Below are 25562 nucleotides of genomic sequence, written 5' to 3' on the forward strand. Positions count from 1 at the left end.
AGATACCAGTCAGATGTAATCCATTTACATATAGATATTCCTGACTGTCAACTTGCCCTAATAAGGTTTTACATTTGCTAATATGCTGCTTACACAACTTTTGTAGTCTATCTAAAATTGACACAATAATAATAATAATAATAAATAATAATAATAATAATAATAATAATGCTGTGTTTACTACCTTTCTTATCTTTAATGGCATTCATGCTGTTATCTAACCACAAACATTTGCTTACCAAAGTCCACGATAACTTCAGCTGGCCAATTCTGATCACCGTAGTTGGTCAGAAAACTTTTGTAGCTACTTGAAAAGCTGGTGAAATGAATCAGGCAGTTACAACTTCAAACCTGAAGTGTCAGTAATCTGGAGAATTCATGGCACTGGTTACTTCCTGCACGGCAGTCCTTCTTTGGAGTCAGACATCTGAGGGACTGTATTGCTGCAAACTGTGGAAATTGAAGTGTTCCTATTCTGGACTCAATCACATAAATGAATGTTAGTTACAGTACTTTCACTGAAGTGACCTTATACAAGGCACATGCACCACTCCCCTTGTGTTCAAATGCAGGCAAGGCTTGCCATTGAAAAGTTATTTAAAATGAAAGACTGATGTCACTGATTGACATATGGTTTTACTTAATGAAGCTGCTGACTGCAGCTCTTTGTTAGTGCCTAGTAAAAATAAATGCAAAGCAGCTTTGTGTGCTGGAACCAAATTCTGATTACCTGCTGATTTAGTGCCTTGTAAAAAACAAAGTCTGGTTAGTGCACATAAACTTTGCAGACTATTAACCTTTTCAACAGTATATTATTATCATTCTTGTGTAGAGTACTAAAATAACTTGTCTATATAACAGATGACACGTACAACTCTGTACAGTTAACAGCTTTAATGCCTTCAAGTTTCTTCTCATACAACATGAAAGATGTTCTCCATTAAGAAAATCTCACAAGAAATCAGATTACATCTCACATATATACATTCTTATGAAACCAGTCTTTTCAGAACTCTCAAAGTCATTACTTTGGTATTTTCTGATGTCATGCAGTCTGTTTATTAAACATTTAGGGAGGCATTCCTATTTGAGAATATTTCTGTGTGAAAGCAGTCTTTCAATGATGTCATGCAGTCTGTTAATAAGCTACTTTGTGTTCTTGTTTCAGTAAGTTGTTTTTGCCTCCATCTCGATTCCTTCTTTGCACCTGCATCTCAGGAATTCCTTATTTGTAATCCTTGAAGCTTGCATTAAACATTGAACATTCAGCTTATCCTCATCAGCATTTTTCTCGAGCTAAATACTGATTTATGTGAAACACAGGAAACAAAATCTTTAGTTTTCTTTTGATGCAACACAGTTTTATATTGTCAACACAATGATTACCATTACTATTAAAACTGGATGAATTATTTAATTTAAAAACTTTTTTTCTTTTGAAGTTCATTCTGTAAAAATGTTTTACCAGTTATAAGCTATATTTTGCAATTGCTGAATATTACTCTATACAGTGATGCTTTATGCAGTGATTTATTGACAATGCTTGTGAATATTACTGCAAAGGCATTTGCAGCCTTGTTTTTTGGAAAAACACGTTATAAATGTCAAGTTTTGACTTGTTACTATACATACAAATGAAATGAGGAGCAATTTCTGTGAACAGTTTAAAACTTGAATGCAAAATTGTCCATTTACACAGATAGAAAACATGGTTTATACACTGAAGAATGCTGTTTACATATTAAACCATTTGTTGTACAGTATGCGCTTACTTATACAGAATGTTTTTGTATTTGTACATATATGGGCTGTATTGTACACTCAGTCTAGTTTATTAAACTGAAGCCTGCTGATTTGTCTTACTACCGTATATGTTGATGGTAATCTAATCACTTAATGACAATAAAAAGCATAGGAGGTTACTAGGCTAATGGCCATAGGGTCCTTACAAGCCCAGCCAAGAGATTATGCCCCCCAAAAAAACCTCAGTCAGCACCTGTCGCCCCTGTCAATGAGAGTAAAATGTTTCACATGTATCAAGATTATATCACCCCAGATGGGACTCAAACCCACAATCCCTGGCTTAGGAGGCCAATGCCTTATCCATTAGGCCACTAGGGCATAGTTGTTATTTAATAATTACGAAATTATTAACACAGACTAATATGTTTTTTCTTGTACCTTTATTTTAGTCCTTTCTGCAGTACTGTTACACAGTCAGTATAGAACTGAAAAGTATTTGCTTTATGCTGTGAGGATTGAATGTATGCCTGCCCTCTGGCTGTTAAGGACCTGCATAATTTATTTGAACTGCATACCATGGCCCATCTACTAGCTGTACTTGGTGTAATTGAGTTTTTTCTTTTAACAGTTACCTGCAAACAGATTATTAATGGCATATATGCACAACTGTGACGTTTTATTACAATTACCAAATAAGATCTCTGCAGACTCTCATGCATTTTGCTTAGTGCTGCACATGAATGCTTAACAATTATGTTTTAGTAACAATAATATTTTAGAAAAACGTAAGCCAACCTGGCCTGGCAACCAGTCTTGTTTTTTAACCTTATACATTTCAGTACCAGTAACATTTTATTTCTCCAACATTTCTTGCAACTACACATTTTAGCCTGGGAAAATCTGAGCTCACATAAAACAAAATCTCTTTTATTTTTTTCTATGCATTCCAGACTCTGTAGACTATAATACATCTCTTAACTCCTTCATTACTTTTCTTACCTTCAGTCATTTATTAATACACTTGCAACTTGATATTAGAATACTGCTGAAAAACACTTAGAAGTATAATAAGTATTTGTAATTTGCATAACTATGCATAGTATTATGTACTCAGTACAACCTTATATTATAAATATTGCTTTTGAATACTGTTTTTGCTGGAGTCTCTGCTATTTTTGATGCCATTATACAATTACAAAATATTGTAAGAAACAAAATAGATATTGGCTTAACTAACGCATGCTTCAGACAGACATATTTACATTATTTATATTTGCTGTTGTCTGCCTTTTGCTCTTCTGCATTTTAAACAGATGCACTTTAGGTGAAAAGAAAATACATGCATGTCAGTCTTGTGACCTCATGTCTTTACTACTTTTGAATATTTTCATTTGATTTATATGCCCTAGAACTGTTCTGTTTTTTGAAATGGTAATTTTGAAAATATTTAATAGCTTAGCTATGAGAGAGTGCCCCTGCATGTATGCTATGAGAATGGCGTCATACGTTTTACATTACTGTTTAACTGATAAGTGTCTTGCTTTAACTGAATAAAAGTTTTAAAACGTTTGGGAATAAAAATTGAGAAACACCTGAGTAATGCTGTGCTGTGTACACTAACCATTTTCTAAACGTAGAGTAGAATGTTGTAAATTATTTATTAGTGTAGCTAACTGCTGTTGCTTTACCTCTTTACTAACTAGCTTATTTTTGTCTTGTGATTGTGCATGGACTGTCTGATATTTCTCAGTATTCTGTTCTGCTGACTCTAAAGCTTTTATGCACGTCTGAAAAAGAGTTTGCATATGTTGTCTAAATTTTCTGAACTCACTCTGTCTCTTAGAAGTTTATTACATTTTTCTGTCAGTTCACCATGAACCTCATCTCTCTTCTTATCTGTTTTGTACTGTGCAGTGGTTTTATGCCACTTTTGTCTAACAAGATGTACAGATGATTTTGTCAATAACTGATTTGGCTGCTGTTGTAACTCTGAAATTAACATTTTACATATAGTGACAGGACATAATTGCAAGCGTATGACCCTCATCTGGTTGTTTACCATTAACAATAGTCTGAACTGTACTTTTATGACATTGTATACAGAAAGCAGTTTCATATGACTTGCACAATAAACATTTGCTGTCATACCAATCATATTTCTGTTTAAGATACCAGTCATATGTAATCCATTTACATATAGATATCCCTGACTGTCAACTTGCCCTAATAAAGTTTTACATTTGCTAATATGCTGCTTACACAACTTTTGTAGTCTATCTAAAACTGACACAATAATAATAATAATATTAATAATACCGTGTTTACTACCTTTCTTATCCTTAATCGCATTCATGCTGTTATCTAATCACAAACATTTGCTTACCAAAGTCCACGATAACTTCAGCTGGCCAATTCTGATCACTGTAGATGGTCAGAAAACTTTTGTAGCTATTTGAAAAGCTGGTGAAATGAATCTGGCAGTTACAAATTCAAATCTAAAGTGTCAGTAATCTGGAGAATTTATGGCACTGGTTACTTCCTGCATGGCAGTCCTTCTCGGGATTCAGATGTCTAAGGAACTGTACTGCTGCAAACTGTAGAAATTGAAGTGTTCCTATTCTGGACTCAATCACATACATAAATGTTAGTTACTGCACTTTCACTGAAGTGATCTTATACAAGGCACATGGACCACTCCCCTTGTGTTCAAATGCAGGCAAGGATTGCCATTGAAAAGTTATTTAAAATGAATGACTGATGTCACTGATTGACAGTGTGGTTTTACTTAATGAAGCTGCTGACTGCAGCTCTTTGTTAGTGCCTAGTAAAAATAAATGCAAAGCAGTTTTGTGTGCTGGAACCAAAGTCTGATTAGCTGCTGATTTAGTGCCTTGTAAAAAACAAAGTCTGGTTAGTGCACATAAACTTTGCAGACTATTAACCTTTTCAGCAGTATAGTATTATCTTTCTTGGGCAAAGTACTAAAATAACTTGTCTATATAACAGATGGCATGTACAACTCTGTACAGTTCACAGCTTTAATGTCTTCAAGTTTCTTCTCATACAACATGAAAGATGTTCTCCATTAAGAAAATCTCAAAAGAAATCAGATTACATCTCACATATATATATATTCTTATGAAAGCAGTCTTTTGAGAACCCTGAAAGTCATTACTTTGGTATTTTCTGATGTCATACAGTTTGTTTATTAAACTTTTAGGGAGTCTTTCCTGTTTGAGAATATTTCTGTGCGAAAGCAGTCTTTTGATGATGTCATCCAGTCTAATAAGCTCCTTTGTGTTCTTGTTTCAATAAGTTGTTTTTGTCTCCAACTCGGTTCCTTCTTTGCACCTGCTTCTCAGGAATTTCTTATCTGTTATCCTTGAAGCTTGCATTAAACACTGAACATTCAACTTATCCTTAGCATTTTTCTCAAGCTGTACTAGCATGTTACATTTACAGATGAATGCCATTATTTAGCTGAGAACAGTTTAACCCTTTAATATATGTATGCTAGCAAACAGGAATATATGCATCCAACTGACTATAGTATTCCTACATATATTCTAGCAACAGAAGTGTATATGCATCTAACTAGCAAACAGAAGTACATGCATTTATAAATCTCTAAATTTATATCTCTAACAATATCTGGGTTCAATAATTGGCGGAATAGTTGATGTCATTTTAGGGGATCCAGTATTTGTCAGAATGGGAAGAGATGCAAGGCAATTACTCTTGCTTTTCCAGGAATGGGTTCCACTTCTTTTTCTGGGCTTATGCATACTAGCTAAAGCCTTTGTTTTGGGTTTATATTACATTGAAGAATGCTTAAATGTTCGAATCTCTAAAGGTCGACCTTTAGAGATCGAATATTTAAGTGTTCGAAAATGTAATAAAATAAACAAAAAGAAAAGGTAAACTGAAAGAGTTTTAGCAGGGGGGCAAGCCCCCCACACCCCCCTACTTAAATATACCAACTCTGAGATTGAACTCTCAAATTTCCCATTCCCTACACTGTAGCGCAATCTTGGAGTTGGTGTATTTAAGTAGCAGGGGGTGTGGGGGGGGGTGCAGGGGGGCTTGCCCCCCTGCTTACACCCTTTAGTTGTTTTTTTTTGTTTTACTTTTATTTATTTATTTTTTTTAATTTTTAAAGATATTCAAACACTTAAATGTTCGATCTCTAAAGGTCGACCTTTAGAGATTAGAACATTTAAGCATTCGTTTATTTAATATAGACCCTTTGTTTTGCTGCCCCCTCCCCATAGTGCCTTTTTAGGCAGAGTTTAGCTAATAGCTTTTTTAACCTAACATAAACAAATCAAGCACCAGACCACTTCAGTGTGACTCTACCCAGTGTCAGAAGTCTGTAGTGGAAATGTGTTTTCAAATCCCATCATTACTTAAAAAAAGTAATTTTATAATATATTAGAGTGGCCAAAGTTGTATGTCCTGTGACACAGGATACGTTGGTAGAGCTAATTTTACAAGTGCTGCCATTCTTTTGATGCTGTGACAGTTCAGGTATGCCTGTGGGTGCACACATGAATCTGTGCATGTATACATGACTGCCATGTTGGCCAACATCCGACGCCTCACTAACCTTACTAACACTGTGGTGGGTAAAGCCTGTTATTGCTTTGCCACACAACTAAAGACCTACTTTTCATTAATAACCATGGTCAAAGTGCTACTCAGCTGGCTGTCATGGCTATGCTTAAATATATAGGTCAATGCATGCTTTTGGAGCCTGGTCTTGCAGCTATCACTGTTCCCTGCACTAATTACCATGTGTGTCACACTGTCACAGATGGGCATCATGCTACTGTGCTGCCAGTCAATGCACATATTGTGGTGCCTGCAACTTGTGGGGTTCTGCCCCGTCTATCATTTTTACTTCTGAACTTGAGCTGATGAGTGGTCATGACCTCAGCAGGATCTGACACTGACAGGGCTTCTGTTTCGTGCAACAGGGAGACCAAAATATTTTTTCATCTGCTGCACATGTAGCACAAGGTCCCATGTACAAAGTGGATGTCTGGCACATGCTCTGTGCATGGACTTCACATTTACTTGTGAGCGGTGCTGACATATACATAATGATCTGCAAAGATGCCACACAGACTTTCTCTGTCATTTTAAAGAAGATGATAGAGTGAGACAATTTCATACTGCAATAAGATTTCATTTTTTGTTAAGCTATGGTACAGTACACCTAAACCTATAAGTATACCTGCTTTCCATGTCACAGTATACTGTGTTCATTTATATGTTATTTCTGTTTTGCAGTATAGCAGAAGAAAACAAATGCAGCAAACAGGCGCTCTGAGCAGCAGGGAAAGTGAATTGTATTGCTGGTGTAACTGTTTCTATTCTTAACTTGCTTACCTCAGCACTGACAGTTTTTTTTTGTTTTGCATTTTGCTACTTCATCATTGTCTAGTTGTTCACTGGCCTTGTAGAATGCTATTTTGCATGCATTTGTAGTTGGCTAATTTCCCACACTGTGCCAGTTATTCCCGCAATTGGCATGTGTGTGATAAATGTACTGAGTCTGTTTACCACAGCGGCATATCCTTTTTTTCCCTTTTGCTTATTGCACCATTTCTTAGCTGTTTGTTGTCTATATAGGATTGGTAGGATATAGGCAGGTAATATGTGCTGCTGTAACTTCTCTGCATATACCTTGGTTTGTATGACAACTCTGTGTACACTATTTGCTACAGCAGTAACCATTTCATTTTGTGAGTATAATAAATTTGGCAGTACTTTCTTGTTCTTACAACAAAATAACAAAAATAACCCAACTGGGTACAAAACTAATAAAATAAAAGAACCACGACCACCAGAGTACTTCCAAAGCATTTAATATTGCTCCACACACTAAGCGCTTTCACCATTGAAACATGGCTTCATCAGAGTGAGTGGCAGCTCATCAACAAACCATATTTATACACACATTAATCATCCAATTAAACATTTAAGACACAACCATCTTAAAAAGATACTGTCCCTTCATTTATAACTAAATGAAACATATGTCAAATTAAATACAGAATACATACAAAATAAAATAAAATAAATACTCTCCCACAAGTGCATATATTTATGTAAAAAATATATATATAATATTCACAAATGTAACCATATTCATTCACTATATTAACTTTTGTTGTATACACTTAATAGTATCTGGATTATATATGCCCTTTGTCTCAAAATGGGTCGTAGTGAAATGAAATAATTCAGTCCAGGTGGCATTGCTGCATTCAACATAACTTGCCATTTGTATTCTAATAATTCCACTTTTAATTTTACATCACATCCTTTTCATTTACCAACACCCTGTCTATGACAAAAAATAAAAATCTCTTGAAGTTGGTACAAACTATACTGTGTGAATATAGAGTATTGTGAGAATCATGATTCTTAATAGCCCTAAGGTGTTCACCTATCCGGTCTTTCAACTTTCGGATAGTCTTACCAATGTAAAAAGCATTACAGTTGGTACACGTTGTTAAATAAACCACTCTTTGGGTGTTACAAGGTGTGAGGACATTAAAAGGAAAAAACTTTAATGATTTGAGAGTTTTAGTTTTAAAATACAACAATCAGACAAAGGGGATAGAGGAACTAGTACACACAGCATGGGATGTTTGCCTTAGTTGGGAACTCAAAAATATGTTTGGTTATGTTCCCAAAATAGTGTATTCTAGGGGAAGAAATATTAAAGAATTTTTGGAACAACATATTCCCATGAACACAATATCGAAAATGAATAGATGTGGGACTTGTAGATATTGTAGATTTATAAATGACGGACCTTATGTAAGTGTACAGGGTTTTAATAGGACTATCCCATGCCCAGGTAAGGTGAATTGTAACACCCAAAGAGTGGTTTATTTAGCAACGTGTACCAACTGTAATGCTTTTTACATTGGTAAGACTATCCGAAGGTTGAAAGACCGGATAGGTGAACACCTTAGGGCTATTAAGAATCATGATTCTCTCAATGCTCTATATTCACACAGTATAGTTTGTACCAACTTCAAGAGATTTTTATTTTTTGTCATAGACAGGGTGTTGGTAAATGAAATCGGCGGTGATGTAAAATTAAAAGTAGAATTATTAGAATACAAATGGCAAGTTATGTTGAATGCAACAATGCCACCTGGATTGAATGATTTCATTTCACTATGACCCATTTTGAGACAAAGGGCATATATAATCTAGATACTATTAAGTGTATACAACAAAAGTTAATATAGTGAATGAATATCGTTAAATTTGTGAATATTATATATATTTTTTTACATAAATATATGCACTTGCGGGGAGGGTATTTATTTTATTTTGTATGTATTCTGTATTTAATTTGACATGTTTCATTTAGTTATGAATGAAGGGACAGTATCTTTTTAAGATGGTTGTGTCTTAAATGTTTAATTGGATGATTAATGTGTGTATAAATATGGTTTGTTGATGAGCTACCTCTCACTCTGATGAAGCCATGTTTCAATGGTGAAAGCGCTTAGTTTGTGGAGTAATATTAAATGCTTTTGAAGTACTTTGGTGGTCCTGGTTCTTTTATTTTATTAGTTTTGTACTCAGTTGGGTTATTTTTGTTATTTTGTCATTTTTGTGGTCAGTACCCGACTCTATTGTACACCCGTTGTTTAAATAACGTTCCCTGGAACGCTTTATTTATTTTCTATTGAACTTTATTTTTCATTGAACTTTATTTATTTTTTATTGAACTTTATTATAGAATTTTAAAAAGTTTGCATTTTCAATGGAAGCTGCCATAGCAGAATTGACTGCTTCAGTCAAGCAGTTGACGGCATTGTTAAGAGACAAGAACGTTTTCCGTAATCCGCAAGTGACGCAAACTGATTCTCAGGTTGAATTGTTCACATTACACTCACCGCCAGCCCTCGAAGCGGCGAAAAATGCCAACAACAATAGTGCTGCTAACAACACTGCTGGTAACATCGAAATAAACAATGATGTTGCAGTCGACAAAATGAAAGAGATATACAACAATGGCTTCGCCTATGAGAAGTGGACTTCTTGGCCCCAAATGAGGAGGGAAGGACTACGTTAACTCTTAAAAAACAATTGGATCGGTTTGAGGGCGTGTGTCGGAAATCTAGAGGCCTACAACTCAACAATGCTTTTTTAATTAGATCCATGGCACTGAAGCAAGTACCCAAAGGACTCAGATTATGGAAGTTACCAAATGGGATAGATGAAGGTGCACAAACATATAAAGAACTTGTGGACTTGTACGACAAAACGGGGTTTCAAACAATGGACATTATCATTAAAAACAATCAAAGTAAGTTGTTGGCACTTGAAAAAGAAGTTGTCTCTTTAAATGATAGCATTGTGAAAGATTTATTGTTTTTTCAATATGTAAAAAGTTATCAAACTGTATTGACAAATTTGGATAAATATGAAGACAAGAGTGTTAAAATTAAGATAAAAAATTAGCTAGGGATATGCATGAATATAAAATTAACATAGCCTACCCCCCCCCCCCCCCGGTAACAAGTGCTTACATGAATGATGAACAAAATGAAAGTGTTTTTGGGAATGATGATGTTGATTTAGAACAACAGGATTTTTTAGATCAACCCCCACAGATGAGGAGGTCAGAACGCCTACAAAACAGGAGGGAAGGGTTGGAAAAAAAACAGTATTATGCTGGACGACAGCAGGATCAACCACAACAGTGGAGGAACAATTATGACCAAAAAAAGAAGGGACAGTGGTCCAACAACAATTACAACAAGAAGATGCATTAATTATGGACAATATTGTGGAAATATCCATTGTTGACAACAGTCTGGTGTTTGCTTCTGATGATTCATTGTTTGTACCTGCTAATGTTTTGCCTACTTTAAACGTTTTTAAAAAATCTGGTTTTAATGTGTACAACTACAGTGCCATGGATATAAAAGAAGCACATCACAATTTATTGAGTAAAGACTTTTCTTTTGTTCCTGAACATAATTTTAACATAGTTGATGTTTATTCTATTATTAGACTGCATGTTAGACAGTTAAATTTGGCTGTATTTTTTAAAGATCGCATCGCAGCAAATAATGTAGCGAGAAATGATCTAACAACAGGTGGCTAAACTAAAAAAAGTACATTCATTCCACCATATAACAGTGAAGTAGCATTATTTGAGAAAATGTGTATTGGAGGGTTATTGAATGTTATCAAAATTAATCGTAAAGTTCACTATGAAGACAATTTGAATAGAAGTGAAAGGGAGGCTCTAACAGAAATGGCAGGCAATAGTGAATTAAGAATTATGAAACCAGATAAGGGTGGGGGGGCTGTTATAATGTCCAGATTTGATTATATAGCTAAAATGCAGCAAATTCTGGATGACTCCACTACTTATCTTCGAGTTTTTCAAAACAAGGTAAATACAGCCTACCATGGGATAGATTTGTTTTTGTTGGATGTACTACATCAGGGAGCAATAAATTGTGATGATTACAATTTTCTTAAGGTTGATTACCCAGTCACCCCTGCTGTGTTTGGAATTCCTAAAATCCATAAAAGTTTGTATGATCCACCATTTAGAGCCATAGTGTCATCCAAGGGCTCTAAAACTGAGCCTATGGCAGCATATGTGGACAAAAATACACAGCAGGTGGTGGCTGGGGCTCAACATATTCTAAAAGATTCCTGGCATTGTTTGCAAAGGCTTAGTAATTTACAAAAATGAGACATTGAATGGTCTTTCTTAACTATGGATGTAGTTAACATATTTACAGTTATACCCCAAGATGAAGGAATAAATTATTTCACTGAAAGTTTAGTAAAGAGCAAAAGTTTAAGCAATGATAAAGTGAATTTTCTAGTATCTTGTATGGAGACAATACTTACGAACAACTATTTGATTTTCGAAGGGGAGATCTTCCATCAGATTTCAGGAGTGGCAATGGGGGGCAAAGTGTGCCCCCAGTTTTGCCAACTTAGTTTTGCTCCATTGGAAGGAAGAATTAGTTCTGAATTCTATATACAAAGAAAAAATGTAATCATATAATTGATTTCTAGATGATGTTCTGATCTTGTGGAAAGGAAGTGAAGAAGACGCTATGTCCTTTATTGAATACCTTAATGCTACTACTAAGTTTTTCAAATTCACTAGTAAATGGAACAACAAAACAATAGATTTTCTGGACATAACCTTAACCAAAATTGGTGATGTTGTTGAGAGTAAAATATATAGGAAGGAAACATACAGTAATTTCTTATTACATTACCAAAGTTGTCACCCTATCCACCAACGTAGAGGAATAGTGAAGGGGCAAATGGTAAGGTTGTCCAGATTAATTAGTGACAATAAAGTTTTGGAAAAATAATTATATACATTGGTTGGGATGTTTTTGGAAAGAGGGTATCCACTCAAATTGTTGACTAAAACACATAAAGAGGTATTAAACAAGAGAGACACATTGTTTCCACCTATACTTAGGGTGAACAATACAGAAATTTTGAGGACATTAAAAGGAAAAAAACTTTAATGACTCAAGAGCTTTAGTTTTAAAATACAACAATCAGACAAAGGGGATAGAGGAACTAGTACACACAGCATGGGATGTTTGCCTTAGTTGGGAACTCAAAAATATGTTTGGTTATGTTCCCAAAATAGAGTATTCTAGGGGAAGACATATTAAAGAATGTTTGGAACAACATATTCCCATAAATAGAATATCGAAAATGAATAGATGTGGGACTTGTAGATATTGTAGATTTATAAATGACGGACCTTATGTAAGTGTACAGGGTTTTACTAGGACTATCCCATGCCCAGATAAGGTGAATTGTAACACCCTAAGAGTGGTTTATTTAGCAACGTGTACCAACTGTAATGCTTTTTACGTTGGTAAGACTATCCGAAGGTTGAAAGACCGGATAGGTGAACATCTTAGGGCTATTAAGAATCATGATTCTCACAATGCTCTATATTCACACAGTATAGTTTGTACCAACTTCAAGAGATTTTTATTTTTTGTCATAGACAGGGTGTTGGTAAATGAAACAGGAGGTGATGTAAAATTAAAAGTGGAATTATTAGAATGCAAATGGCAAGTTATGTTGAATGCAACAATGCCACCTGGAGTGAATTATTTCATTTCACTACGACCCATTTTGAGACAAACGGCATATATAATCTAGATACTATTAAGTGTATACAACAAAAGTTAATATAGTGAATGAATATGGTTAATTTTGTGAATATTATATATATATATATATATTTTTAAATAAATATATGCACTTGCGGGGAGGGTATTTATTTTATTTTATTTTGTATGTATTCTGTATTTAATTTGACATGTTTCATTTAGTTATAAATGAAGAGACAGTATCTTTTTAAGATGGTTGTGTCTTAAATGTTTAATTGGATGATTAATGTGTGTATAAATATGTTTTGTTGATGAGCTACTACTCACTCTGATGAAGCCATGTTTCAATGGTGAAAGCGCTTAGTATGTGGAGCAATATTAAACGCTTCGGAAGTACTCTGGTGGTCATGGTTCTTTCTTGTTCTTGGCTGTGCACACTGGTTTCCGAGCATGTATTATGCTTTTGTACTACACACCTTTGGCAATTACACTGCCATTCATATACCCTGGTGTTCTACTTAATTGTATAATAGGGGTTCTGTAGCCACTGATTTAGATTGCTTTCCTGACTGTTTTTTATCATTCCAGAAACTGTCTAGCTAAAGTGTACCACATCATATAACCTTTGTATTTGTGTCTTTATTGTTGGAGCTTTTCTCCCTGGGCCTCCTCTGAAAAATGAGGATTTCAGTTTCCAGATAGACTTTTCTAGTAAACAAATTCAAATAAATTAATAAATAAATAAATAAACAAATAAATAATAAAATTGTTGATTTGTTTTTCTTCATTTATTTTCTTTTTTTTTTGCAGGATAAGCTGTCAAATGGGCAGGGGTAAGGCAGTGGCCACGATGCTCGGCACCAGCAGCCATGATGGCTACTAAGTCCCCAACAGTCCCCTGGTCTGTCTCTCTGTAGTGTGACAAAGATCAATCTGTGAAAGGTGACCTAGCATTGGTGGCCTCCACTGCTGCTTTTCCAGTGGATAGCATATACTCCTCATTGGACACTGACACAGAAGGGCCTACAAAACATAAGGTTTTGTAGCTGATGAGGAAGACATGGACTGGTGTCTCAATGTCCTTATTGCCATCTTGGAGCATCTCCCCACATGACTGGTAGGGTTGGGTAGCTGCCTGACCCTGACTACTGGGCCACCAGTCATAGAGCTCACCTCTAATGTCAGCCATAGAGGTGAGTGATTTCTGAACAATGTCCCTTCTGGAATGGCTTGGCAGGCCTTCTTCATACCAACCTGTACATCATCTTCATGTTCTGCTTCCTTATTTGTCACTTTCCTTCCTCTCTTTGTTGTCCAATCCTCCCCATCTATAGTTAACCACCATCCTTCTATGTATCTCCATTGTGCCCTTCTTTTGTGTCAATACTACCCGGCTTAGTCTTTGATACATTTGTGTGTCTGCCTTTGCTGTCATCCCCATAAACTCCTTTCTACCCACAACTTTCCCATGCTTCCACATAATCTACCCTTCACTCAAAAAAAAAAAAAAATGTAAAAAGGAATCGGCCTCAAAAATATACCATTCTTCCTGCACCCCACTTGTTCTTCCATCTTTCTGACTGTCCTCTCACCGTCTTTCCTTCTCATTGTAATATCAAACCTTTCAACACTACTTTGTAACCCATGTAGGGGTTCACAGCTGTGCCTATGTTGCACATATGCAGTATTTCAGTGCACATGTGAATACTCATAGTGGCTTAGGTTCACAATGTACATGCTGATGGTTGTAGATCAAATGGCCAGTAATAGCATAGTCTAATCACTTGTGTAATGGCTGTCATTTTTGTGCAGCTTCATTATGAGACACTGTCCCAGGCACAACTTCATTATGTAACCATTTATGCACACCTACACAGTTTCTGACCACACTGAGCTACTTGGATAGTACTATTTATCACAGGATAGTCACATTATGATCCTTTCCAAATACACCCAAAAGTCTACATTCAAAGCCTTCAAAGAAGAAAAGAAATAACTTCAATATGTCTAAGGAAGGGGTCCTTGAGATAAACCTGTAAATTCCTCAAAGTAATGTGTAGAGTCCATGAAAATACTTTCATTCTTTCATGAAAACTGACACATGATTCAGAGACCTTTCTGTTGTTGAGATTTACTCCTCACGGGGCCTCAACACACAGAGTAGTCTTTAGGGTGAAGCCATATGCTAATGTATTAGTCTGGGGGAGTGGTTAAGCTAATTATGCAAGTGCTCTCCCCAGAAAAGCCCATGGTTCCAGACTTGCTCAGCTGATTGATTCAGAGAATCACTTTGCTGACTAAAATTTTACTCTAGAAGGAAAAAGTGACTGCTGTAATAACATGCTGGTCACCCATTCACTCATATGAAAGTGGAATGTGGGGTGCTTGTGTGTGTGTGTGTGTGTGTGTGTGTGTGTGTGTGTGTGTGTGTGTGTGTGTGTGTGTGTGTGTGTGTGTGTCTAGTGGTCTATCTCTCTCTAGGCCGCTTAGGTAGGGAATCAAGTGTCTGGATTTGTGTGTGTGTGTGTGTGTGTGTGTGTGTGTGTGTGTGTGTGTGTGTGTGTGTGTGTGTGTGTGTGTGTGCCAGTGGACAGCTGAGTGTTTCAGTGAGTAGCATTGAGATTGAGGGTGCTTGTTTATTGATAAGTGGATGTGTGTGTGTGTGTGTGTGTGTGTGTGTGTGTGTGTGTGTGTGTGTGTGTGTGTGTGTGTGTGTGTGTGTGTCTACTGGTCTCTCTCTCTAGGGCGCGTAGGTAGGGAATCAAGTGTCTGGATTTGTGTGTGTGTGTGTGTGTGTGTGTGTGTGTGTGTGTGTGTGTGTGTGTGTGTGTGTGTGTGTGTGTGTGTGTGTGTGTGTGTGTGTGTGTGTGTGTGTGTGTGTGTGTATATACCAGTGGACAGCTGAGTGTTTCAGTGAGTAGGATTGAGATTGAGAGTGCTTGTTTATTGATAAGTGGATGTGTGTTTGTGTGTGTGTTTGTGTGTGTGTTTGTGTGTGTGTGTGTGTGTGTTTGTGTGTGTGTTTGTGTGTGTGTGTGTGTGTGTGTGTGTGTGTGTGTGTGTGTGTGTGTGTGTGTGTGTGCATGCGTGTCTGAATGTCTGGTGCAGAGGGTTGCCTTCATTAACAGAATGTGTGGACTAATAGGAAGACAACTAGCAAAGTCAGGTCTGGCTGTGCTAGTATTTGATTCAGGACATGGTAATGACAGAATAATGAGGTTTTCTCATTGCAACACACCTGTCTCTAAATCATGCTTTATTGCCATTGTGCTAACTGACCAACTCACACTGGACACTTAGTGCATCTTTTCAGCCATGTCAAGGTGCATACAGTACAAAATTACACTGAAGTTACATACTTTATTTATGACACCAACATTACAAACAAGTAACATTTCCATTTCATGGGAAAGAGTTTACAGTATTACAGGTGAAATTGTACAAGTCTTAAGAAAGAATGCATGCAATTATTTCCAAGTTAGCTAGTTCATTACTAAAGAATTTACATGGGACTCTTTCAGGTAAATTCATACATGTGAAGTTTCCACAGTAAGATAAGATATAATCTGACAAATGTTTTAAATATAAAGTTTGCATAAAGTTGTATGCAAATATATGAAGTTACATATAAAGTTTAAGGTTGCAATAGGCATAATGTGACGACATTATTTTTTCCAAATAAAGTGCTGCAGACAATTGAACAGTATTCTTGAAGAGACAGTGTGATAAATATGATAATGAAACTTGAAAGTGCATGGGGCAGTCATAAGACAATTATAACAGGAATCAGCTTGCAATTGCAACTTAAGACTTGGGTGATAATTTTATTATTCTTACTCTCTTAAATAGATAACATTATTTAAATATGTTCACGTTACTTGTTTATGCAACTATATCTGCAAACTTTACCTTTCATTAAAGATGTCTGTAAGGGGCTGAAACTTTGGTAACCCTCTCACACTTTGTAACTAGGAAGTTAGGGTCCTCCACTTGCAGAATCAATGAAAGGAAAATTCAGTTGGCAAATATGGTTGATGAGGGATCTGTATCCCAAGTAATAAGTACATAATTTTAATTGGCACACAGTGGATTTGTTAAAACCTTTAACATTTTGGAGGAGATGGCTATTGTAAAGGTATGTAGTCTTGTTATTCTCAGATTCTTATAAAAGTAAGTAGAAATAACAACAGTTGTAAGGCAAAAACTTAATAACTGTGCCATTATTTTCTTGATTTCTCAGTATAAGGGTGCATTATTTAGTAAAATACAATCTACTACCCTCCAGTGTCCATAGTAGCACAAACTATGAAGTGTGAACTATGTGTTCTGTATCTTTGATCAAACCGAACTTATAATGGGTAACTGACATGCCTATGCTGGCTACATCTGTACTGAACAAGGCCATCACTGCTGAATCTTTCACTACACACTATTCCCACAACTTTACAGTCTGAGCTGACTGACTCACTAAATGCACCTAGCTAGTTCTAGCACGTCTGCTTAACACCCATATTCAAATATGAGAAGATGCATTGTGAAGGAGCTAGCTGATTAAACAATAGGAAGTATACATATTATTAAACTGCAATGTACTTGTTGTAACCATGACACAAACTACCAAAAGTAAAATGAGAATTTTTTTTGTGTCGTATAATAAAGCAATACATTGTTGGTTCATTAATTATTTGCAGCTAGCTTTCTTCCTAACCTAGATCAGGCATTAGCAAAGTACCATCAGTATTACAATTAAAGATATTTTGCCACACTTTAACTTAAGACAAAAAAAAAAAAAAAAAAAACAACAAATGACAAATAGCACAGCTTGGCAAAAAAAATTTACAAAAGAAATCCAGCTGATGAATTAAAATGAAATAAATCAAATGTGCGCAATACTCAATGCAGCCATGTAAATATAATTTAGAAACTATTTATTTTTATGGTATTTGTTAACCAGGTGTTCTTCACTGATTTCCATGGACCTTTTCCAGGATCAGCCCAGGAGCACCTTCTGGTCAAAAGACTTGCTTAGAGTCATGCTGTTAGGTGATGGGGGCTGAAGAAGTCAAACAGTGGACCACTAGAAACAGCTAGTTGACAGCTTGATAATCCTCAGTGCCAGCCCTGGACAGCTAGATGCAAACACCTTACCCCTTTCATTTTTAAGCCTGATTGCATTCCTAGTACCAAAGGTTTGGAAGACAACCAACTAACATGCAACTGCTTCAACTTTCTCCAGTGCCAAACAAGGCATTAGCTGGTGAGGTCAGTCTATAATAAAATTCAAAACAGGAAGCATAGCACCCCAAACTCAGTTTAGTTCAATAACTACTCATCCAAAGGACAAGAATTAAGTAGGACCAGAAAACAGCTGAAATAGCTCTTCACATGTCATAGGTTCATGGATGGTTACTAGGCTAATGCCTCAAGAGCCCTTACAAGCCTAGCCATGTTTATCTGCAGTTGCTCCAATGTACCTTGGTTGGATGAGTAAAGTTCAAATGGATAAGAGTCTATAGTACTTAATATTGACTGCCTCTGTCCATGAGGCACATGGATGTCACCCCCAGTGTGAATTTGTGGTCACCCATCCATTGGTCTAAGTTTTGTCTGAACAGCATCATGGAGAAGCTCTGTTTCACATGAAATGGGAGTTTGGTCCAGAGGAATGGTAGTTTCTAGGACATGTATATGTCTCTCAAGTATGATCTGTTTATGTCACAAGCTAGGTTAAGGTCCCTGGAAAAAGTGACCCTCACACAGTTTGATTTGCAATTGTGTAGTATCTCCATTAGGGCAAAGTTGGGGACTGCTGCAAAGGCTAGACACAAGTCACCTTCTTAACAACCTATAAAATACGGAGTACAGTGACAAGGCTTTTAGTCTTTCTGCATGGGTCATGTTTTGGGTGCCCTGTATTTTCTTGCTGAGGAACCTCTGGAGTCTCTCCAGCTGTTGCAGGTGTTTGGTGAGGTACAAGCAAAAGGGAGCTTTGTACTCAATTACTGGTATGATTAGGGCTGCATGTAATGGAACTAAAACATCTCCAGATCTAGATGTGATTCCTTTTCTTATGAGATGTGCTACATAGAAGGCTTTCCTCACCACTATGGAGACTTGGTGGTTGAAGTTCAGATTGCTATGAACCTGCCTACCCAGACCTCATACCACCAGGTCTATATTTAGGGGGGATTCTATCAATAGTGTAATTAGCATCTAAAGGTAATAATAATAATACATTTTTTTACATTTACCTTTAATCCATGGTTTTGGCATCAATCATTTGCAATAATCCTTTCTGCAGTATGTTAACATCACTGGGGGACTCAATGATTGCACCTGATTTGCAATCATCAGGGAACTTAGTCAGCTACAAGTTGTCCACATTAGCCTTGACTTCCAAGAATTAAATACTAAACAGCAAATGACCCAGCCTGGAGCCCAGTGGTACACCACTGGTGACTGGTCTGCAGGAGGTGGAGTCACCTACTTTGATAGTATGTGCCCTGTCGGTGAGCTAATTGGCTACTCATCTAGTGATGCAAGGGTTAATTCCCATTTGGGAGAGTTTCCCCATAATAACTGAGTGGGTATTGTGTCAAATGCCTTGGCTAGATCAAGGTAGGTGGTATGCACTGTCTTTTCCTCATCTAGGGCTCTGATGACTTTCACAAAGAAATCAACCAAGTTTAACAAGCATGGTCTACCCTTAACAAATCCAAACTTGGTTGGGTCTAGAATTTGGAGATTACCCATGTCTTTGTTGATAAGCTACATAATGATTCTTTCCATGGCCTTGCAGATGAGGCTAGTTAGGCTTATGGGTCTATAATTGCCAGGGTCAGTTGATGGCCCCCATTTGTGCAGAGGGATTACTGTTACTGTCCTCCATTCCGACGGGACACACCCAGCTCTCAAGCTGTGGTTAGAAAGGGAACCGAGTCGGTCTGGTATGTCATGTTTTACGTTGTTTAAAAGGTAACCTGGGATGTTATCTGGTCCCAGTGAAGCCATGCTTTTGGCCTTGGAGGTTGCAGATATGACCTGTTCTCTTGAGATAATAGACTGAGGAACTGTGGCAGGTATACTTTGGGGTATAGCTGGTGAGGACAGAGGGGTAAAGTTTGGGCAAAATCTGTCAGCTAGCAAATTTGCTATTTCCTCCAGTATGGGTGGTGCTATCCACTACAAGTTCAGCACATAGCTGGGTATTCCCTTTCAGATTTTGGACATAGCTAACAAATGCCTTGTGATTATCCTTAGCTAGGGATGCTATTTTTTTTTCTCGTAATTAGCTTTGGATGACTAGACAAGGCTTCTGATTTGTTTGTTTAAGCTGTAGAGGAAATTTTTCAACTGCTGAACCAGTTCACTCTTGTTCTTAGACATTAGTTTCTTCCTGTTGTTGTATAGCCTGTTTATACTAGGGCTCCACCAGCATGTCTTGTTTTTTCGGCAGGATCTAGTTTTGATCTGGTCAAATACAAGCAAAACAGTACAGCTGTTTAGGTGGTTATACAGAGCATTGGCATACATTTCTGGATAGGAGTCTGTGTTATCTGTGATTTTTTTTATTTATTTTTTATTTATTTATTTAACATTTGGGGGGGGGTTGAAACTTTTTATGCCATTACTTGGTAGGTGGTAATTTGTTTTGGAAAAAAAATATTAAGCTTTTTTGAGCTTGATAGAGCATCAGAACTTATAATTACTGAATTATGGTCTGATCTTAACTTGCAAGGCACATGTTCATAGGTTCATAGGCAGGTACTAGGCTATTGGCCCTAGGGCCTATTTAAGCCTAGCCAAAAAGGTATCCTGGCTTTTGCCACCCAAGACAATTATTTTCCTGTGCCACTGTCAAGCAGAGCCACAGAAGTGATCCCCGGGGTGAATTTCTTATCTCCCATCCAATCATCAAGATTTTTCTTGAAGAGTGCTACTGAGAAGCTTAGTTTGATATTGATAGGTAGTTTGTTCCAGAATATGGGAAGTCTCTGGGACAGGAATCTATCCCTCCAGCATGTTCTGTTTATTGTGGTGACAAGGTTTAGGTCCCTAGAGCATGTAGCTCGGAGGGACTGAGATTTCTTTACGTGGGGCATGTCCAACAGCTCTGGGTATGACATAGCTTTGTATGTTAGGCAGAGATCACCTCTGAGTAGGCGATATGCGATGGAGTAAAGCTGGAGTTTTTTGAGATGGTCTGTGTAGGGCATCTGTTTTCATAGATTCATAGATTACTACTAGGCTAACTACCCTTGTGGGCCATTTAAAGCCTAGCCAATTACCCCATGTGATAATCATACCCTGCACATTGTGTCTGTAAGGTAAACACGTTAACCATTATGCCAAATCCCACCCCCAAGGCCGGTACTCCTCTTTGTGAGGTATTTCTGCGGCCTTTCCAGTTGTTGTAGATGTCTTGTGAGGCACATACCAAAAGGGGCACTGTATTCTATAATGGGTCTAATGAGTGATGAGTAGAGGGGAACAATGACCTCTTTTTTCCTTGATAAGAAACCTTTTGTGATGAGATGTGCCACATAGAAGGATTTCCTGACTACTGTGGTGATGTGATTATCAAAGGAGAGACTACTGTCCACCTGTGTCCCAAGGTCTCTTATCACACTTTCGGTGTTAAGTAGAGTACCGCCTATGTGGTAGTTCATGGGTGCATAGTTTTACCAAAAGGGATGACAATGCACTTTTTGGCATTTAGCTTGAGGCCATGGCTTTGAGACCAGGCATCTGTCTCAGTGAGGCCCTTTTGTAAGATGTCCACATCATTAGGCGTTTTGATTATAGCTCCTAGTTTGCAGTCATCTGTGAACTTCATTAGCCAAAGACCTTCTGTGTTAGCCTGTACTTCAGAGAAGTAGATACCAAACAGGAGAAGACCCAGGACTGAACCCTGTGGTACTCCACTTGTCTCTGGTCTGAAGTTGGATTTGGAGTCTGCTACTTTCACAGTGTGGGTTCTGTGAGTGAGCCAGTTGGCAACCCATCTTGTGACATAGAGATTTATACCTAGTTTAGTGAGTTTATCTATAATTCCAGAGTGGGGGATGATGTTGAAAGCCTTGGCAAAATCTATGGCTTTGGTGACCGCTTCAAATAAATCTATCAGGTTTAGGAGACATCGTCGCAGTGAAGAGGGCAGTGCAAGGATTTATACATGTTTGTGCATTTGAGAGAGTTTTTGTATCTCTGGAGGAGGAGCGAGTTATAAGTAATTTATTATTAGGAATGTACATTAAGCCCTACCTAACTCATTGTTGGCTGGATAATACTTCAGTTGATGGCCCTATGACAAACGCCTGAAATCCGTGATATCATTGGATACCAGTTATTCCGGGAAAAGCAGAAGTAAGATCGCAACTGGTTAACTTATTCCGCTATCTTACACAGGTTTAGAAACCATAAAAAAACTTTGTTTAAGTTTTAATGAACTGAGAGATGGTGATTCTCTTTTGCAATACTTCTAATGGGAGATGTATTTTTCCATCATTGTCAATAACCAAGCTTGGGAAAAGCATTATTTGAATTGGCACGTGTATCATAATAAGATGTTAAATAAATGAACAGTATAGAAAAACATCATCATTGTTGACAATTAAGCATGTCATCATGACTTAAGGCTTGCCGCTTATTGCGATGGCAAGCCTAGTAGACCATCGTAAGGACATAGGGAATTATAAGATGAATGACTTTTGCCTTGGTTTGCTAAACAATCTATATACCTAGATTCTAGTTGCCTACTGATGTACTATGTTCTTCATCTGTAAATATGTTGTAAGTAATTGCTATGTAAATTGTTAATCACTATGTAATCCAATGTAAATACTGTCTGTTTATTTTAACTGTGGAGCTTTTCTCCCCCGGCCTCTGCTGAAAATGGACCTACGTCCAGTCGGACACTCCTGGTAACAAATTTAAATAAATAAATAAATAAATAAATAAATAAATAAATAAATACCAAAATGATACTGCGATTAGTTTCTTTATGGAAGTTCTTTGAATGCAAAGTTCTGAAAGATTCCTTCAGTATAGAGAAAAAAAGAAAGAATTAATCAGAAGATACTAATTATACATAAGTATTATGAAACAGAGTATTTGTCAGAAACTAAATGTCATACATAAACGAAAGAAGGAGGCATTAAGCTGTCAAATATGTATACCTATGACTATGATTGGTTAAAATGGACCATTGCTGAATCTCATTGGTTGTTTTTTTCAGCCAATTTGCATATTAGGTAAAAAACGCTTTTATGAACAGCCTATGGGTGTGATTCCAGTATGGAATTCTCAATGGCCTTATAAGTCCAAATGAGATGAGAAAACTAAAGCAGACATAGATCAATTAAAATGTATAAGTTGGTACTGGCCAATCAAATGTAAAAACTTTGTATAAAAGTAAAGAAAGTCCTGACTTTTTTACGATCTGATGAAGATTAATTCGAAAGCGCTTATCGTTTGTGAGCATCCAGGGTCTTTTATTTTCTTATCTTCTTTTAAACTGGAATCATTAAATTCATTTTAAAATAGACACTGGATGTATTTTGTGGACTAGTTCGTCAGCAACTTTGTTTAAATCTTTGGAGACTTAGCGTTAGCCTTGGTGATTCATCTGTCCTAGTTTGTGCTAATCTTTTGGTAAGCTTCTAGTGAGTACCTCTGCATATGTGGGCTTATGTGACATGTCCTTAATTCATATGTGATGTGATGTGCGTGTGTGCTGAAACCCTGTTTGGTGTCCCATTTGTTATCTGAGAGTATTGCCAACAATTCCATAGTGTAATTACATCTCTCACAGAGAGTGTTTGTTTTAGGAGTAAGCGGTTGTCGGTATACATAAGACAATTGCTGCACTGCCTCAGGATGCCCATGTTAATCAGGCTGGCTGGAGAGATGTTGGGAAACTGCCCATCCATTTTAGCAGGTTCCTACTGTATGTACTATTAGGGAGGGGAGTGGGCTAATTGGCCAGACTTTGCTCCAAGACAACTGGGGACTTATAGTTGTGCAGACTAAGGGTGATCAATATGGCAACACTGCTCAGAGCTCAACTGAGTTGCTCCTAGCACAGCAGGTGAGCTTGGGAGGGTTTCACTGATAGCTGGAAAAAACTATGATACAAGGCTTTTACACCTATACAGAGCACTGCTAACCCCTGCTGCACAAAGCACAGCAACGCCCAAACATGAAGCTTAAATACAAGTGAACACAGACACTTTTTAAGTCTAGCTACCAATAGGAGAGAGTACAGTGAGTCTTTCACCAGCAGTCCCTGGGTCTATATTATAACATCAAAGTCTTACAACTTCGAATGTTATAATATTGAACCCAGTAGAGCAAAACACCGGAAAACCGAACAGTCAGAATAGCAAATTTTTTCCCAGGGAAAAATATTTGCTGTTCCGACAAACATACACACAACACAAGCACATCAAAATAAATAATCCACACACACACACACACACACACACACACACACACACACACACACACACACACACACACACACACACACACTTTACAAAACCCTACACTAAACCATACATACACCACTAGCTATCCACTTACCTAAACCCAACCCTAACCCTTAAGTCCGTCACTATCGCACACTCACCTTACCTGCTCCCCAACCCTAACTCACCTACCCCACCCTAACCCTCATGTCCACACAATTGCACACTTACCTGACCCGTGCCCTAACCCTAACTCACCTAACCTGCACCCAATCCCACACTCACCTTCATTTGCACACTTACCTTAACCTGGTCCGTAACCTTTGCTCCACAGTCGAGGAAATAGCGAAGCTGCAGAAATGGCCCACCAAATAGTTTCGCTAGGAAAGTATTCGGTGTTCTGCAGCTTCGCTATTTCCAGCGTTTGCTCTACTGGGTTTGATATTATAACATTCGAAGTTGTAAGACTTTGATGTTATAATATAGACCTCAGTCCCCAATTCGAATGGTGCTTGATCTACATACTTCTGCCACAAAGGTGCATGAAAGCCCCCTCCCCCACAGTGTAAGATGACTGGTTTAGTGCTAAAGTGTAGCAATACAGTCTAGATTCAGCAGGTCTGAATCTAGTATGTGCTATTTAAGGCAAAAATTGCAGTATCTCAAATGCAGGAAAAATACAGGCACAAACAGCTGACATAAAACAACAATTCGATAAAATACAATTAAAGAAGTGCAGTAGAAGCACAAAATATACTTATTTTCTATTTTCAGCAGTTGATGCTTTAGGCATCAGCAGAAACACTCCAGACTCTGGTAAAGATGCCAAATGTAGAGCAGCTTCAGTTTGCTGAGCCAAGCCTTGTACCTTCTATGTGTCAGTTTAAGACACTAACCATTAAGTTATTCCTTCTCCTTTTAAAGGACATGTCACATGGATCATAAGTTAACACTAGACTGTCAGTTTGCAGATTATTAAAAGTCTAGCTAATAATTAGCAGTCAGAATCAAACCCTGTACTTTACATCTGTGAGGTAAAGACCTGAACCATTATACAAACCCATCACCATTTTAAGATTTGCAATTTGTTATCTTGGTACATAGCAGCTCTATTAGCCATTTTCAGTTGCAGATGTTACTACTGCTGATGAGGTTGAAATAAGTATAGGTTTGAGTTGCCACTTTCACTTGAATA

The 25562-nt window shown here is 37.2% G+C and overlaps 1 non-coding gene across 1 annotated transcript; it reads right to left on the reverse strand.

The window, feature by feature from the left end:
• Window positions 1–2048: 2048 nt before the first annotated feature.
• TRNAR-CCU lies at window positions 2049–2121 on the reverse strand. Its single transcript has one exon. It is a non-coding gene; the product is annotated as a tRNA-Arg (tRNA).
• Window positions 2122–25562: the final 23441 nt, after the last annotated feature.

This window comes from Protopterus annectens, chromosome 2.part1 (assembly GCF_019279795.1).
Source record: "Protopterus annectens isolate FY-2018-M chromosome 2.part1, PAN1.0, whole genome shotgun sequence".
Taxonomy (NCBI): Eukaryota; Metazoa; Chordata; order Ceratodontiformes; family Protopteridae; genus Protopterus; species Protopterus annectens.